This window comes from Haliotis asinina, chromosome 3 (assembly GCF_037392515.1).
Source record: "Haliotis asinina isolate JCU_RB_2024 chromosome 3, JCU_Hal_asi_v2, whole genome shotgun sequence".
Classification (NCBI taxonomy): Eukaryota; Metazoa; Mollusca; class Gastropoda; order Lepetellida; family Haliotidae; genus Haliotis; species Haliotis asinina.
In genome coordinates, this window is record NC_090282.1 from 52,910,169 (window position 1) to 52,928,553 (window position 18,385).

The 18,385-nt window shown below is 38.5% G+C and overlaps 1 protein-coding gene across 1 annotated transcript in view; it reads right to left on the bottom strand.

Annotated features, from left to right (window-relative positions):
• LOC137278157 (small conductance calcium-activated potassium channel protein 2-like) overlaps window positions 1-18,385 on the bottom strand; it is a 243,980-nt gene that overhangs the window by 57,801 nt on the left and 167,794 nt on the right. The window lies entirely within an intron of this gene.

The window sequence follows — 18,385 nt, forward strand, 5'->3', positions numbered from 1 at the left end:
AAATCAACTTCAAACGGCTTGAACAAAATGCTCCAGTTACCTTTGTATGGTTTATGTGTACTATATATGTATATTATGAGTAGATGCAAGAGTTATCACTTCATTTTCGATTATGTATTATTGTCAACTTTAAAAATCAATAATCACCAAATGAGTTAGGTCTAAATTTGTAACTTGGTTTATTTCAAACCTACACGAACATGGGTGTAATACAACATTGCTATTTATGTCTATGATTCATTATAGGAACTATTAACACAAATGAATGATTGATTTAATTTTGAAGAAGGTTTTTGTCACCGTTAATTCAATCAATGTGCAAACATAGTATCTTAGCATTCACTCCCAATAACGAGTAACAAACACTTACCTCCTGTAACAACATCTCATAATCCCCTTTCTTGCAGACATGTGTTCCTTTGCCTGTATAAGCCCCCGACATTGCAAGCAATAGTTATCAAAACACATTAATAGTTCTTCTGATTAACACAGAAAGTAACCTCTCTCATAAGAAAAGCTAATCTTGGATCATTACTGCTATAATTGATTGAAATAATATTTACAGTACGAATTTAATATGTAAAACGCATATGCGAGTCTCTCGTTGAATGAGAGGTGCTTTCTATAACCCCCAAGATGCGGCTCTTGCTGAATAAGAGGTGCTTTATATTACCCCCAGTACGCGGCTCTCGCTGTGAGAAGCTAATGAATTTGCTGCACATACGCGTCTCTGGGCATTGATGAGTTAATGATTAAAGGGGCAATGATGCGGAGCAATTTCCGTGGACTGGTGGAAACTTTTGTTATTGTTTTTCTCCCGTGAGTACCCGGATGATATCCCAGAATTCGTGACTGGTTCGTGACCTCTGCTGCGCAGTCCATATGCGCAATTCATAGTTTAATTATAGTCAGATAAACTAAGGAGAAGTCATTTTTACTTCAACACAAATGTATTATGAAAACAAATGAAACACTTTGAAGGTTAATCATCTGCCAATTTTAGAAATGGTAACAAACTATCAGGACGGGAAAAAAAAGAAGCCAATGTACGTCTCTATATTTAGTCTCATGACCCTAATTAGTTTATTGTCATATTTGTATGATTTTGAAAATTAATGAAAGAACACACGGTCTGCTTATACTTATAGTAAATTTCTAACATGACAGCAACATTTATATATTGTATAGATTGCCAATGTGGATCCTACTTCACACACATACACGATTTAGTGTGTGGTTTCTGTAATACAGATTCTGCTGAATGCTACAACAAATAAATTAAAGCAAAATGCAAACAATGAATGTAAAACAGACTCATTTTATAGCAACAATGTCAGGTTACTACCTTGTTCAGGAATGTATCCATCAATATCCACATAAAAGAAGTCGTATTCCATTCATCTGCAACTGGTAAATAATCCTGCTCTGTGTCATGTCTTACAACAGTCTAATTTGCAAAAACGTAACACATCGTTTCACGTCTTTCACATTGGTGAAAACCTGATAAACCTCTCATTGGTCACACAAGATAGCACACCTGGCAACTAATTGTATGATGTCCGCCATTCTAAGTAATATAGTTGACCAATAATGAGCAATCAATCAATCAACGCAAGGGTGGTTAATTCTTTGAAGGAAGGACAGGGTGTAGTCAGTACAAATTTGTACATTTTCACACACTGCCTTTTGACAAATCCGCTAGAATATAAAAGTAATTAATCAATCAGTGTGTTATCAGTTAATCCTTTGATCAATGTTTGTTTTTGTAACTCAGCCGACAAACTCTCTTGCATCACTTACATGCACATATTACATAAAATACAATACATTTGCCATTACAGACCTTAATTAGTAATGTTGAGTATTTACTCCAGACAAGAGATATGCCAAATGGGAACCTTTGTTGAGTAACCGAAGTGGTGTTACTACTAATTATACCTGTTATAAATTCATTAACTGACCATCCAGAGAAAGATGACAAATAAAACGTGTAGGTTTACACCATCAAACACGAGTTACAGCCAGGAAGATGTAATCTCTGTGTCGCATGCAGCCTGAGAACACTTATGGGCCAAAAGTGTTTTGAGGATACCAACAGAACTTCGTTACATATGGAATACATACAGGCATTTGCTGTGTACTTGGGTAAATAGGTGTAATCAGTTTTTTAACGTAAGAAAATTTTCAGATTTCTCTACCAAAGGCAAAGTCATCATTTTTAGTTTACGAATTCAAAAAAATCAACTGTGTGTTTTTATTATCATAAATAATAAACCAGGGTAGCTACCATAGCTCCCAAAATTATGTATGATATTTGCTATCACAGCTGAACCACCACTCAAAAATACCTAAATATAAATCTTTGCAATCTTTTGGACTGAAACAAATGGCTTGCTACGTGCCTGTAGACATGATATTTTCACGTGACATGATTAAACATCGATGTTGAAAACACAGAAATAGGATCAAATTGGATCATTCACTATACCATCCAAGCATCCGAAAAAAACTACACTGCTGGGATATTTTGTTACGATCAGACAAGGAATACCATGGATATTTTTAAATAATGGCATATGATGGGCATCCGGCCTCCTGACTGTTTAGGTGAAGAAATTCTGCTAATATGGACAGGAGCCCAGTCCCTTTGTCCGTCATGGTCGAGGGAGCAGGTGCTGACTAATTTGCAGTTTGGTTTCGTAATTAGACCGTTGACGAGAAACCTTATTCGCTCCGCATCAGTGCCCCTTTAAGAAGGACAGTGGAAATGAACTTTGTACTAAGTTTAAGTGAAATGTATTATAAAATGATACAATGATTAGCAGGTTAGATGATACTTTGTGCATGTTTTAAACATATGTTAATTAGGAGATAAACATCATGTGTTGGCCAATTTCCGGGTGTTATTGAGTATTTGAAGCACGGGAATGCATTTGGAATCGACGGCGTCAGCTGGAGGTTTCAAATGAAATATTCCCGTGCTTCAAATACTCAATAACACCCGGAAATTGACCAACACATGATGTTTATCGATATTGTAAACACAAAAGTAAACCAAAGGGGTTTTAGTGTCTGCACTCGTTTACATCGAATACGGACACAGCAGTGAAGTGTCATCAGCTGGCCGTTTCAGCTGGTTCTCATGGCAGCATCTGGAGTTGCTCATTTGTGATGTCATTCTAACTTTACGTCACAATATGATTTGAATGACGTCACCACTGTTGATGACACAACAAAACAATTGTTTACGTGTCAATACGCGGTGAATAGTCTTTCAGTTTCCGGGAATCTAATACCATTTAATCATGTTTTTCAACCAATCAGATTACAGAACACAGTAACTTTTGGTTTACAATTATTAAGAAAGAAGTTATTTTCATAATTAAGAAGTGAAATATTTAATAAATACATATGTATGAATAACATGAACATGAATGTCGTGTGGTTGTCACCTTCCTCTAGGATTAGGGTTCTTGTATAAACAACTGCGCCCATTGTTGTGAACGGCCCATGTTTATAAACGCCAAAAAAAGTTGCCTTCCAGCAGGTGAACTGCTTAACCACTGTACTTAAACTGTAATCCACTATGCTGTTCATACACATGCAGCCATTCAACAGGAGACCCAAGGTAGCCGATGCCTGTTCTGTGAGCGTTAACTACTGCACAATCAGTCAACTGGGCAGTTGTTATTGTGCTGAAGTATACAGTAGGCTAATGCCGAATCAGAGGGCTTGAAAATGATCATAAGTTAACTAGCTTCTGCCGGGACCAAATTATAGTGCCAATATTGAGAGCATGACGGATTAGAGGGATGCCAGTTTGAGGGCTTCCACTGTAGTTGACAAAGTTCAGCAACAATGGAGAAGGCACCTGTGACTATATGTCTTGCAGACTGATTGCAAAACTTTGAATCTTGACAGCCACATGAGACGGAATTAACATGGTGATCTGCCAAGTCAGTGTTCTGCAACACGTACCTATAACACATTTTTAAGCAAATGCTTGTGCTTGTATTTTGGACCTCCACACTGCCTGTTTGCGATCTGAACTGTGTAAAGACACATAAACTACCCATCAAAAATTTACACTCACTTAAAGCAATCACTATATGTTATGCATATCTATATATGGTTACATCAAAGATGAATTTCTCCACTAACATGGTGGACCAGCTGCAAACTTTAAGCTGATAATTTGCAAGATCATACATCAAACTCCCAAAAACCGTGCAAATACTGTGCATGTGAACATCTGCATTTTGGTGTGAATTTTGTTAAGAATTCACCAATTTTCATTGAACTTCATCACTTACAGAACTCATGACAATAATTTTTCAACATTACGAATTGTTCACGTTTAAACAGTACCTTTAAACAGTATTGAATATTTCACTAAATCTATTCTAGAACAGTTGACTGAAGTAAGTGACTACATTTACACTAGTGAGTCTAAACTTTTGATGGGTAGTATATGTAAGTATCTGAACCTTTCATTGGTAACTTGTACCATTACTTTTAATTTACTTTGAAATTGTATATGCCAGATTGTTTATTGGTCAGTGTCAGATTCACACAAAAGCATCATATGTATAATTCTATGGTTGTTAATTATAAAATAATGAATGTGCATTCTACCATGAAATTTGATAAACATTTCCTGAAAAGCTATTGTTTATTGAAGTTCGTCATCAACTCAACTCATTAACTCAATACGACTCTTCAGCTTCTTAAGTCTTCAGCAAAAGTCAATGTATTATTAACTGTATTTCCAAAACTTGGTACATAACAAACCCTGTTGATGCAGGTTTTGTGGTTTTGCATCCACACAGTCAATTACCAACATGACTCCTGTAGAAATTTCAGTCTAATTGCTACCCAGACACCCTACATTACAGCTGCTCTCATGCGCTGACTGGCTGCCATCACATGGCTAATAATGAGCTCCATTGACGTGTCAGACAGTCCATATGGGATAAATACACTAAGGAGAATTAATAGAATTATGCTGTATAATGTTTACATTCATGTATATTGTATGCGAGACTGCGCATGCATGAAAAAAAAGAAGATATGATATTTTTCCTCCCTCAATTTTCAACAAAATCCAACGTATAAGGACACACCCAACAGAAATAATAAGGTAGTGTACAGCAGAAACCAAGGGGATAACGACTGAGCTATGGAGATGTAGAATTGGTGTTTTTCTACCCCGCCTGGACATAGACAAGTTTGTCACATCGATGTGGACTACTGTGAGACCACATATTCTGTTTTGGTTGTGCTCACGGTGATGTTAGCACTTGCAGTTGCTGGAAATAACTATTCAGGACATATTGGTGAGTTTACATACAGATTTCAGAAACATTTTGTACCTTTTTCACCGATATGCAGTGTGAATACCATGTGCTTCACTCACTGCATGCCGAGCATGACTTGTCCTTACATCGCCCCCATGTCCTACTTTCTGGGTGATGTTGTGTTTACAAACACTCTACTCAGTGACAGCGACATCAAAAGTAATCCTGGTCCAACTGATGGATGTGAACTACAATCACAAACCCATGCGAGACTGATGAATCAAGTAACGTTACTACTGTTACAACTAATGCTCTGTCGGAACTTACAAAACAAATGGCTGAATTCAACAAAAATGTTTCCCGTATGCAGACTGAAATGACTGAACTTTCGTCTAGGGAAATAGGAGAAGATGTTGATGAGGTCAAAAGTGATTGCACAGACCTTAGAAAACTTGCTGGATCCACTCAAGATACCAGACGCTTCTTCTATACTAAAGGACTTTGAAAACACATAGCCAACTTTCATATGGAAAAAATAATGAAAAAGACCAGAGATGAAATCAACTGGTACTATTTCTCAAAAGCTCAATGAATCAACATTCAGTACAAAGAAAAAAAACAATGCAGAAGTTTCAACAGTACAAGAATGACATCATTCAAAGTAAGCTACCCTCACATTACCAGTCAGTATCTTGTGTGGCCACCATCAGCCCGAAAACAAGCATGGATACACTGAGGTATAGAGTCACAGAGGCAAGTGATAAACGCCATTGGAATGTTTCTCCATTCTTGCTGCAAGGCCAAGGTCAGTTCTGCAATGTTGGCTGGCGGTATCAGACGTCGGTAAACTCGTCTTCCCAGTTCATCCCAGAGGTGTTCGATAGGGTTCAAATCTGGTGAATATGCGGGCCAGTCCATCACATTGATCCCAGCTTGTTGGATGAAAGCTTGTGTGACTCTTGCGGCGTGGGGACGTGTGTTGTCATGCCGGAAAATCAACTGACGTTGGGGTCGTTGGTGACAGCGAAGTAAAGGAACGACTTCAGCCCTAAGAATTTCATTCTCATAGCGCTGTGCTGTGAGATTCCCCTTGATGACATGAAGATCACTCCTGAAACATGCGTTTATTTGCCCCCAAACCATCACGCTGCCACCACCGAGTCGATCTTGCCGTCGCACACATGCGTTGGCGTAATGTTCACCAAGTCGCTGGTAAACACGTTCTTATCCATCAACAAAGGACACACAGTACCTCAACTCATCAGAAAGCACAATTCTCTGGAAGAAAAGTCGTGGTTGATGCCCATATTGGCGAGCAAATTGTCATCTGGTTTGACAGTGACGTGGATGTTAGATGGGACCACAGTAGGGGCGTTGGGTCCGTAACCCTGCTTGTCTCAGGCATCATCGAACTGTAATGGGGTGGATTTGCCTGCCATGTCTGCCTATGGTGTTTGCTGCTGTTGTTGCTGCTGTCCGGAAGCGGTTTCTGAGGTGAGCCAGTTGTCGGTCTTCTCTTGGCATTGTTACCGGAGGTTGACCAGGTCTTTTTCGGTCTGTAACGCTTCCGGTTTGCCGATGTCTACTGACAAGACGGCTGAGTCCAAGAGCTGAGGAGTCCAAGAGCCCGTTCTCGTTCTTGCAAACTCAGCCGTGGCATTGTTGTCAATGACTGCCCTTCCATTGAACCCCTTGCCTTAAATGCATGAGACCTCATGCAAAGCACGTGCATTGCATTTTTCACAATCACATTGAATTGTCAACGTACATGGACATGGAATGGATTCGAACTCGGACAATAAGTCAAAAAGACTTGTGTTCCATTAACTATTCAAACATTGGACATCTCATTGTCATTGGATATAATTTTTTAAACAATATTTGAAAAAATCCCCTTTATGCATTTTCAAAGTCCTTCAGTATATAATGTTTGACACTGTCCACAGACTTAAAACTAAAACTACACCGTCACCAATCATAGCAAAGTTTGTGAGTCGAGACATGTCTTAAAGACACACAGAGTCTCACAAGATTTCAGCCATCGCGTTCGTGCTATAGGAAAACTTGGTACAAGCACGAGAGAAAGGGAATTCCTAGCGTACCTAGTTGAAGGTAAACTGGTCATTGAGAAGGTCACATACAGGTACGATGATGCTAACCGTACCAAAACACGGTGTAGAGGTGCCTCCAGACCCACCCCTCGGAACCCCTTTACCCGCAAATATGACAACGGCCTTGACCCTGAACCTCAATATGATATTAAAGACGTTTCACCTCAACTCCCAAACCCTGACAACCGAACAACTTAAGTGTCCTGTTTTTCCCTGGTATCTTGGAACATCAATGGATAATATAATAAACTATGTAACCTTGATTTCATGGCATTCTTAAATAAATTCGATATCATATGTTTAGTAGAAACATGGGCAAAGAACACTGAGGATTTTGTAAATGCGTTTTTATCATATAAATGCTTTCAGTCGGTACGCCCTAAAGTAAAACACTTTGGAAGGTATAGTGGTGGTGTCGCTGTATACCTTACAGGTACACTAAGTGATCTGTTTACTAGAGTTAATCCCCACAGGGGCGACAGTGTCTGTTTTATCAGTAAAATACCTTACATCAATAACTCAGTAGTGATACTGCCGTTCACCTGCGTTTCACCAGAAACAAGCGACTACTGCGATGGAATTGAGACTCTAGGAGCTCATCTGGCTCACCTCAAGACTGACTATCCAGATAGTGACATCTTGCTATGAGGTGATATAAACGCCAGAACTGGTAATGAGCTAGATCATATCGAAGACGACAGTATCGACTTCCTGCTCCTTGAAGATTTTATGTACGATGCTACCTCATCACCCCCTCCACCCCATGTTAACAAGGACAATTATGAGAAGCAGTTTTTAGATTTATGCAGACTATTTAATATCAATATACTAAATGGAAGATGGTCTAACGCATCTGGTGACGTTACCTATATTGGTCCAAATGGATTCAGTACTCCTGACTATATATGTGTGTCATCTTGCTTGTACCCAACTGTCACTGATTTTAACATTATATCACGCAGCTAGCCATCTCCCTTTAACCCTGACCATTCACCTTTTCAGTGAGAGAGATGTGACAACATTCTCCTCTTTACCACAATATGCTGACAGGCTAGTCTACAGATGGAAAGGTGAATATAGAGAAGAATTTACTGATAATTTCAAATCAGATTATTCAAGTAATAGTTTCAAGAAGTTCATGGAAAATGTTTCCAATGATGATATTGAGAGAGCTGTAGATAGTCTGGTAGATATACTACACTATAGTGGGAAGTCTATGCTTTCAAGATATAAGAATCATAAAAGAAATCAGCCAGAGTGGTTTGATATAGAATGTGAGTTGGCTAAGAAATCCAAATTCAAACATTTAGATCATCTTAGAAAATATCCATCTACAGTTAATTTCAGTTTATATGACCAGAGAAGAAAACAGTTTAAACAACTGAGTAAAGAGAAACAAAGGTTTTGTGAAAGTGTCTCCAAAACGTCAACTGAAGCATCCATGAGTAATGATTACAAACGCTTTTGGAGTCTTGTTAAGAAATATTCATCTAAATCAAATAATAATTGTAATATATCTGCAGAAATGTGGCATTCGTATTTGAAATATTTATTGAAACTAATGTTAAACATGAATGGCGACAGTGTGTTTGATGACTATGTTGAAATTTTTGTTAATGAACATGACTGTGCTGCATGGAACAATGTCGCAAAGTGTATCAAAACGGCGAAATCAGAGCATATACAGTCATCCCTCGCAATAACGCGATACCGCGGATTCGGTTAAATCGCGGGGGAATCCGTGGCTCCCATTAAAGGGGCACTGATGCGGAGCGAATAATGCTTCTCGCCAACGGTCTAATTACGAAAGCAGACCGCAAATTGGTCAGCGCCCACTCCTTCGACCGTGACGGACAAAGGAACTGGGCTCCTGTCCATATTAGCAAAATTTCTTCACTTAAACAGTCAGGAGGCCGGATGCCCATCACATGAAAATATGATGTCTACAGGCACGTAGCAACCCATTTGTTTCAGTACGTAAGATTGCAAAGCTTTATATTTAGGTAGTTTTGAGTGTTGGTTGAGCTGTGATAGCAAATAGCATACGTAAATTTTGGTAGCTATGGTAGCTACAATGGTTTATTATTTATGATAATAAAACACACAGTTGATTCTTTTGAATTCGTAAACAAAAAAACGATGACCTTGGCTTTGGTAGAGAAATCTGAAAATTGTCTTACGTAAAAAAAACTTATTTCACTTATTTACCAAAGTACACAGCAAATGCCTGTGTGTATTCCTTATGTAACGAAATTCCGTTGGTATCCTCAAAACAGTTTCGGCCCATAAGTGTTTTCAGGCTGCATGCGACACAGAGATTACATCTTCCTTGCTGTAACTCGCATTTGATGGTGTAAACCTACACGTGTTATTTGTCATCATTCTCTTGATGGCCAATTCATGAATTTATAACAGGTATAATTAGTAGCAACACCACTTCGGTTACTCAACAAAGGTTCCCATTTGGCATTTCTCCTGTCTGGAGTAAATACTCAACATTATAAATTAAGGTCTGTAATGGCAAATGTATTGTATGTTATGTAATATGTGCATGTAAGTGATGCAAGAGGGTTTATCACCTGAGTTACAAAAACAAACATCGATCAAAGGATTAACCGATAACACACTGATTGATTAATTACTTTTGTTCTTCTAGCGGATTTGTCAAAAGGCAGTGTGTGTAGATGACTACACCCTGTCGTAAAGTGTGAGTGCAAAAACAACATCCTCCCTGTTGTACAAATTTGTACTGACTACACCCTGTCCTTCCTTCAAAGAATTAACCACCCTTGCGTTGATTGATTGATTGCTCAATATTGGTCAACTAAATTACTTAAAATAGTGGACATCATACAATTAGTTGCCAGGTGTGCTATCTTGGGAGACCAGTGAGAGGTTTATCTAGTTTTCACCAACGAAAGACGTGAAACGATGTGTTACTTTTTCGCAAATGAGACAGTTGTAAGACACGCGACACAGAGCAGGATTATTTACCAGCTGCAGATGAATGGAATACGATTTCTTTTACGTGGATATTGATGGATACATTCCTGAACAAGGTAGTAGCCTGACATTGTTGCTACAAAATTAGTCTGTTTTACGTTCATTGTTTGCATTTTGTTTTAATTTATTTGTTGTAGCATTCAGCAGAATCTGTATGACAGAAAACACACACTAGATCGCGTATGTATGTGAAATAGGATCCACATTGGCAATCTATACAATGTATAAATGTTGCTGTTATGTTAGAAATTTACTATGAGTATAAGCAAATCGTGTGTTCTTTTATTAATTTTCAGAATCATACAAATATGACAATAAACTAATTAGGGTTATGAGACAAAATATAGAGACGTACATTGGCTTCGTTATTTTTCCGTCCTAATAGTTTTTTACCATTTCTACCACTGGCAGATGATTAACCTTCAAAGTGTTTCATTTGTTTTCATAATACATTTGTAATGAAGTACAATTGACTTCACCTCAGTTGATCTGTCTATAATTAAACTATCAATTGCGCTTACGGACTGCGCAGCAGAGGTCACGAACCAGTCACGAATTCTGGGATATCATCCGGGTACTCACGGGAGAAAAACAATAACAAAAGTTTACACCAGTCCACGGAAAATGCTCCGCATCAGTGCCCCTTTAACCCCCTGGATGCCACAGGGACATATATGTCCTTCCTCTACATACCTCACTTGGAAGTCCAATAAAATTCTAAATATACCACGCATATATAAACGCTTCACAGTTTTGAATTCTGCGGAAATTTCCCAGTTTATTGATACCATCCACTATCATCTCAGACCAAGCTAAAGTGCTGAAAATCGCCTTTCAAAATAGGCTTCATCGTAAATGTCGCCATTTTTCAAACTGTACAAAATCGAGATTAACAGCGTTATTTGCAGTATGTTTTGAAATGTGAAAATTGGATAATTACTGGGAGTAATGAATTTCAAAAATAGTATATTAATGATCACTGATATCAAGTTTTCATGTAACCAGGAATGATAATTCTGAAACGTCACCGATGTACCCAGAATCGGTTGGGATGTTTTCGAAAATACACTTACACGAACGCCGAAGTGCGCTTTCCGCCATATTGGATAGTGTTTACAAAATCACGTTTCGAGAAGGCCGGTATTGAGACGCTTATAACATAATGTATACTTCATAGTTAGCTGCGACAAATGCATCATTGAATTCCCCATATATCTTAGAATCAAATTACAAATGGTCTTTGTCACCAATACCAACTGTCTAGACAAAACGAAACGAAATATATTTAGTATGAAAACGAACGCTGTGCTCGAAAGACAGCGCTTGACTGAAATGTAAACAAAGAAAAATTCCAATTTTACACTGCGTAGCATTTTCGGAAATTTCCCAACATCCAGCCCTCTAATCATTGCTTACAATGGCTCAATACGCTTAGTATATTCAGGGGAAGAGTATCGTGGCAAAAAATAGCAAATTGAAAATAGATACAATGAAATAATTTGGTAATTCATAAGAAACTGTCAAACTTTCAGTGCAGCGTGACGCCATGACTGACGCAAAATCACGCAGAACGACAACGGTACTTATCGGCATTTCTGGCTTGTTCCGTCATTTACAATGTAAACGATAAGAACATATCAGAATACACAAATAGTCAGAATAATTCTGATTACTTACATCTCACATTTATATACAAAAGATCCCTGAATCAAGCAAAAAGTCGTCGCAAAATCCCGTGTACCCTTCTCAGCGAAGCCGCCATTTTGAGAGAAATCGGTCATCGGTAGTGATGTCATACGTCAACATTGTTGCACATATTAGGCAATTTCTTTGAGGTGAAGGTCGGTTGAACAAGAGTAAACACAATGCCCATACCATTCCGATTGCACTTATAGTATTGTGATGTATATTTTGCGCATCGTTCAGATATTTTTTCATGAAACTGATTTCAGTATCTACATATATCCATGTTCAACACCATATCATGTGTGGATATAAGGTATCCGTGTTTATTCTTTGAAAGCTTTTGATTGTTTGAATAATATCTACATGGGAAATTGACTCAGCAAGTGTATTATACCACATTTTAAGCCCCTACACAAGTGTTGGAAGATCACACGTAGCCATTACTGCAACATGTGCTTTAGTTCACGTGATGTGCAATATTCAATACGTTGGGACAAATATTGCAGTTACATATGAACAGGTTAATAAACAGCGATTTAATTCCAACTTAGAAGTAAAACGGATAATATTAATGAAAATGATTTGTACATTTTATCAAATGTAGGGGCACACATACTACTGTTTAAAGGAATTGTCTTGTTCATTGTATTGGTTTGTGTCGTTTTTATAGACAAAACTATTATGAATATTAATTGACCAGGTGCTACTTTGTCAAGAACGTTTCATGATTCATTATCATTGTTTTTCGATAATAAAGTCAATTCAAATGCGATTAAAATATATCTGATGGCAGAATGTCTAACTCAAACAATATTTATACGGAAATTGTTAAAAATATATACATCAGGTCAAGTCTTAATTTCGACAAGCATTACGTCCATTTTCTAGTACTTCTTTACTGAAAAAGCGATCTCTTTGTACCTTTCATTGCATACTTATGAAGGGAATTGATTTCATAATCATGAGAAGAAAAGTCTTTTTCCTAAATGAATACTCGATGAATATTCAGGTGTTGTGAAATTTTCATTTAAGCTAAATTGATGCTAGGCAGGTGCGCGTGTTGCTCACAATAAGATATGTAGTAAAACCGTGTAATTGTTGATATATTCAGGACACTATTTCAGTGATAAAACCATTCATTTTATATTTTGGCTAAAAAGTGTTGAATTCTGACACAGAAGCCGATATCTTTTACACATTGAATGGAAATTAGGTTAGATATATACTAATCAGCAACCAGAGTAGTCTTTTTCCGAGGTCACAAAATGCACAAAACATGCTGTGACGTCAACTAAAATGTCGCATTATTTTCAGTTATTTCATTACGTTTGAAAATGTGGCTGTTACTCCGTTAATAATGATGGAAAATTAATAAAAATACATCTACACAAACAGGAGAATATGGGAATCTAAGAACTAAAATATGTATCGGATAGGGACATCCAAATCGCTATTGCCTGATTTTTGATGTAGTACACTTGCATCTTTTCTTACAAATTGTGAAACTACCAAAAGGTATCCTCTCACACTGGGGAAATTTGTATTGGAATAGTTTGGTTCACTGTGAACAAAACATCACGAAAATATACTGTCCATATCCACAGCAAATTCTCTCCATGTGATCGGAGTTACATTGACCTAATGTAAACCATAGCTGAGTTATGCCCCCTTATCTTTATACGTGCATGACCTCTCTGTCGACGTTTGACGTCATAGTAGAAAATCGATTTTTGACATTTATTGCGGGTCATTTTTGATTTTGTGAGTATGACGTTATGCATTGGCACATACATCCATTTCATATACACTCATGTCGTTCAGATGTCAAGCTGTATTTTCTTCGCTCACACTTTCCGTAAAGATGCCAAATTAAAAAAATCGTAGCAGAGTGCTTTTATTGGTGCACGATAAAAAACTGAGAAATTTACTGTTTTTGAACACACACAAAAATTTTGAACAACTTTTAGCAGTGTCTATTTCTCAAACCCCTGAGGTAGCCGCAATTATATTTATACCAACGGATAGGAAATCAAATATTCTACATGTCTGTGCAATTTCATAGCCGTACGCAAAACCTGGGCCACGCGATCGCAAATCTCGCACAACGTTCACTTTTCAAACTTTATAAAAATGTGCGCCTGAAAAAAAACTCGGCATCCAGGGGGTTAAAAGGTTGTACTGCGATCACACCCCTTCACGAAATCGAAAATAGCACTTCAACAAATCCGCTGCTGCGCTTTTATAACTTACGTAAACCAGTGAAAATCAGTGCGGATGGCAACTGACAGTGTTTATCGTACATATCCCTTGTGTTTCACATGCTTGAAACATGCAGGGTTTTCTCAGTAATAATCGTACCAACATCGTAGCAGTAACTTAAGAAAGACAAGACATGTTATCAGTCGAGTTACGACGAGTACTTACAATGTTTGCTGTGATGCAAGACACAGTCATCCCAGGATGTATGGTGTCAGAAACCACATTTTATTTGATTAAATTCAATCCCAATTTTATTTATTAAAACTGCTGACGGAAACGCCGTGAGAGCATTACCTCATTCCATACGCGCACAACTTCCGCTTACCTCATTCGTGAGGGTCCGTTTTTCGCGCCTACCCCGATAGCACCAATTTCACATTATTCTTAGCAGTCACCAACAGATTACAGTCTCGTAATCCATGGACTCCGAGACCCGCGTTATTGACTCATTGAAGTCAGCTTCAACAATTAAATGGGCAAAAGTTTGGGTTTTTTTGCAATCAAAGTTGCAAGTATCGCGGGAAGTCAGACCAGACTGGTTCGTACACTAGTTCAGCTAGCTAAACGTCGTGTTCCTGCCAAGGCACTCGGTGTATGCCTTGACAGGAACACGACGTTTAGCTAGCTGAACTAGTTCGTACATGTGGAAATCCGGTGGATTCGCAGACGAATTGAGCGGTGGATTCGTAGACGTTAGTAAATGTTAGTTAGGTATTATTATTAATTCTGATATTAGCGCAAACGAAAAGTGTTTGAGTTTGGTGAAATAAAACAATATGTTAGGTAATTATGATAGATGTTTAAAAAAAAACATGATGAGAGGCGTGCAAATAATATAATAATCTCTGATTTTTCTGAAATAAATACCAAACTACACAATAGGTAACTATGATGAACATTCAACTACGGAAACAAGCCCAGAAGTAGCAGTGGAGAAGGATGGAGTGCGTTGGTCACCGACAAATAATTAACAACACACCTGAATACACACACTATTTCACAATCAAAACTCTCACAACTTCCTATTCCGACAGAATTGATCAACATTCAACGACACAGACACAAGCCCAGAAGTGGCACTGGAGAAGGTGGGAGGGTCACCGCCAAAGTAATTAACCAAACCCAATCAAAGCAACTCACTAGTTCCTAATTAACATTCACAACAACTAAGTGCAACCGAATGGCTGCATGAAAACTGTTTTACTATTTCATTGTTTTCTTATTTGCGGAAAACAAAACAAAAAAAATTTATTCACAACCTATAAGCCTAGTGGTTTATCAAAATTAATATGCTTGCAGAATAATATTATTCAATTATTTATACACGTCTACGAAATCACCCGCTACGAAACAGTCTGGGTTACGAAAACACCGCGTCTACGAACTGGTTCTGTCTACGAAAACACCGTCTCCCTAACGGCCTGTGTTCATTGTTATGTTAAATATGTTTGCAGAAAACTCGCATTATATACTAGCCAGATAGCAATGTAAAATAATCTGTTACAATAACAGCTTAATATGTAAAATATTCTGATAATGGAATAGAAGTTCCTTGATGTAATATTATCAGATCGTTTCTACCTGAATCACCAGTACATTGGACCAAAACATCTGTGCACAGCTGATCGCTATTTCCGGCTTAGTTGAATAACAACAAAGACGTATATTCACGTGAATATACCTCTTTGATAACAGGTAGTGATTTTTTATTGCAAAGTTTCCCGTACACATACGTATATATTTTCATTTTCAAAGTTTGTTTATTTTCACCTTCAACCATACGATATATTTTTACTGGACCTTGCCACATACTAGACAACTCGGCAGACGTCATTACGTTTATTGTGTGTCGCCTGCAGTCGATAACATAGCACTGTAAGGTAACTGGCGAGATCGCGTACTAGTCGATAACATACATTATATCCCTCTTTGTTTGGAGCTGATAAAGCGTGTTGACAACATAATTTAACAGCATAACTTGCATGCAAATGTCTAAAACATCATTAAACTCTGACTGGAATACTCAAAATAAACTTAAGCATTTAGAGTCTTTCCTGAGACGTTATATTACCAACGTAATAAATTAAGAGTCACTTTCCTTTGGCACCTATGGAATACACAGATTCCAAAATCAGTTCCTCAACTGCAAATGTCACTTTAACATGAAGTTACAACAATGAGTCAGTCAATCAAAGAATTCACAAGTCCAAACGATTTGGCGGTTTGCTGACTCTACCACTCCTAGTGACTACTACTGGCACAGTCTCTGGGGATTTGAGTGGGGTTTTAACATATGTCTGATCTGACATATCAGTCTGACGTGTCTGTGTTGTTACAGGATTCTTTGCAGGAGACACATGTACATTCAAGTTTCTCCGAGCATTGGGTGGAGGTAGGAGCTCATGAGTGGGTGGTCTACAGAGCTTGGTGCCCTGTGTTTGAGCTGTCTCAGTTGAGGGTCTTAGATGACTCCTGTTTCTTCTGTACTTCCGGTTGTTGTGCTCTACGACATAAGATCGTGGAGAGGCATGATGAGCAACAACTTTAGCTGGAAGCCACTTGTTGGTACCCGGTAGAGGAGCCATTCTAACGGGATCACCTGGAGAGAGAACTTTGAGATCAAAACTTGCCTTCTGATTGTGATACCACTTTTGTCTCTCCTTCGCCCCGTTCAGACAAAGAGTGACATCCTTCCTGTCATAGGCTTTTGGTAGCAGCAGTTCTCTGGACACAGGTATCTTGTTCCTGGGTCATCTTCCCATAGACAGTTGAGCAGGTGAGAGTCCACATGACTCCAGTGGTGTCGAGCGATAGTCTAGGAGAACAAGTTGCTTATCACTTGATTTCTTCCAAAGTCTTTTCTCTGTCTGGATCGCTCGTTCAAGTTCACCATTAGACTGGGGATAATTGGGTGAAGACATCACATGTTGAATATTATAGTCTTCACAAAATTGAGCAAATTCTCTGGAGGAGAATTGAGGACCATTATCAGACCTCAACTTCTCAGGAATTCCATGTCTGCAGATCTGACTTTTGAGAGTTTCTGTGGTAGTTCTGCAGCTCATATCTGCAAGTCTGTCAACTTCAATGAATCGTGAGAAGTAATCTACTCTAAGAAGGTATGGTTTGCCTTCAAAGTCAAAGATGTCACTTGCGACTTCACACCATGGATAGGCAGGAGTTTTACTTGGCATCAATGTCTCTGACTTCTGATTGTTCTGGAACTCATTACACTTCACACAGTCTTTGACTAGACTCTCTATTTGAGCAGTCATTCCAGGCCAAAACAAAGCTTCTCGAGCTCGTTGTTTGTATTTGCTGATGCCCAGGTGGGAAGCATGGATTTGCTTCATCATATCAGCTCTCATGCTGGGAGGAACAACAATGCGCATACCTTTGTATACAATTCCGTCCGATATGGAGAGTTCATCTCTCTGGTTCCAGTACTCTCTTAGGCAATGAGTTACTTGATACCTAGTGTCTGGCCAACCTTTCTGAATAATTGAGTGAAGTTCGTTCAACTCATCAGCTGTTCACTTCTGAAACTGTTGGTACCTTGTCGGCGCAACAGCAATGTAGTCAACCATATTGACTAATATTGGCTGAATGTCAACTTCCTGGTCTGGTAGATTTGCACGGCTCAAAGCGTCACCAACAGGAATTTCGTTTCCAGGTCTGTACATGATATTCAGATCATAAGGCTGCAGCTTCAGCAACATGGACTGTAGTCTCATTGGCGCAGCAAGCAGTGGCTTACTGAAAATCGCCTGTAGCGGCTTGTGATCAGTCTCTACAGATACTGGGCGGCCAAAGATGTAGTAATGGAATTTTCTGCAGCTGTGAACGATTGCAAGCATCTCCTTTTCAATTTGGGCATAGCGTTTTTCTGTGTCGGTGAGTGCCCTTGAGGAGAAAGCTACAGGATGCCCATCTTGCAGGAGTACTGTTCCCACCGCATAGCTACTGGCATCACACTGGATCACAACTAGTTTCTTGTGGTCAAATCTAGCTAACACTGGAGCTGAACTA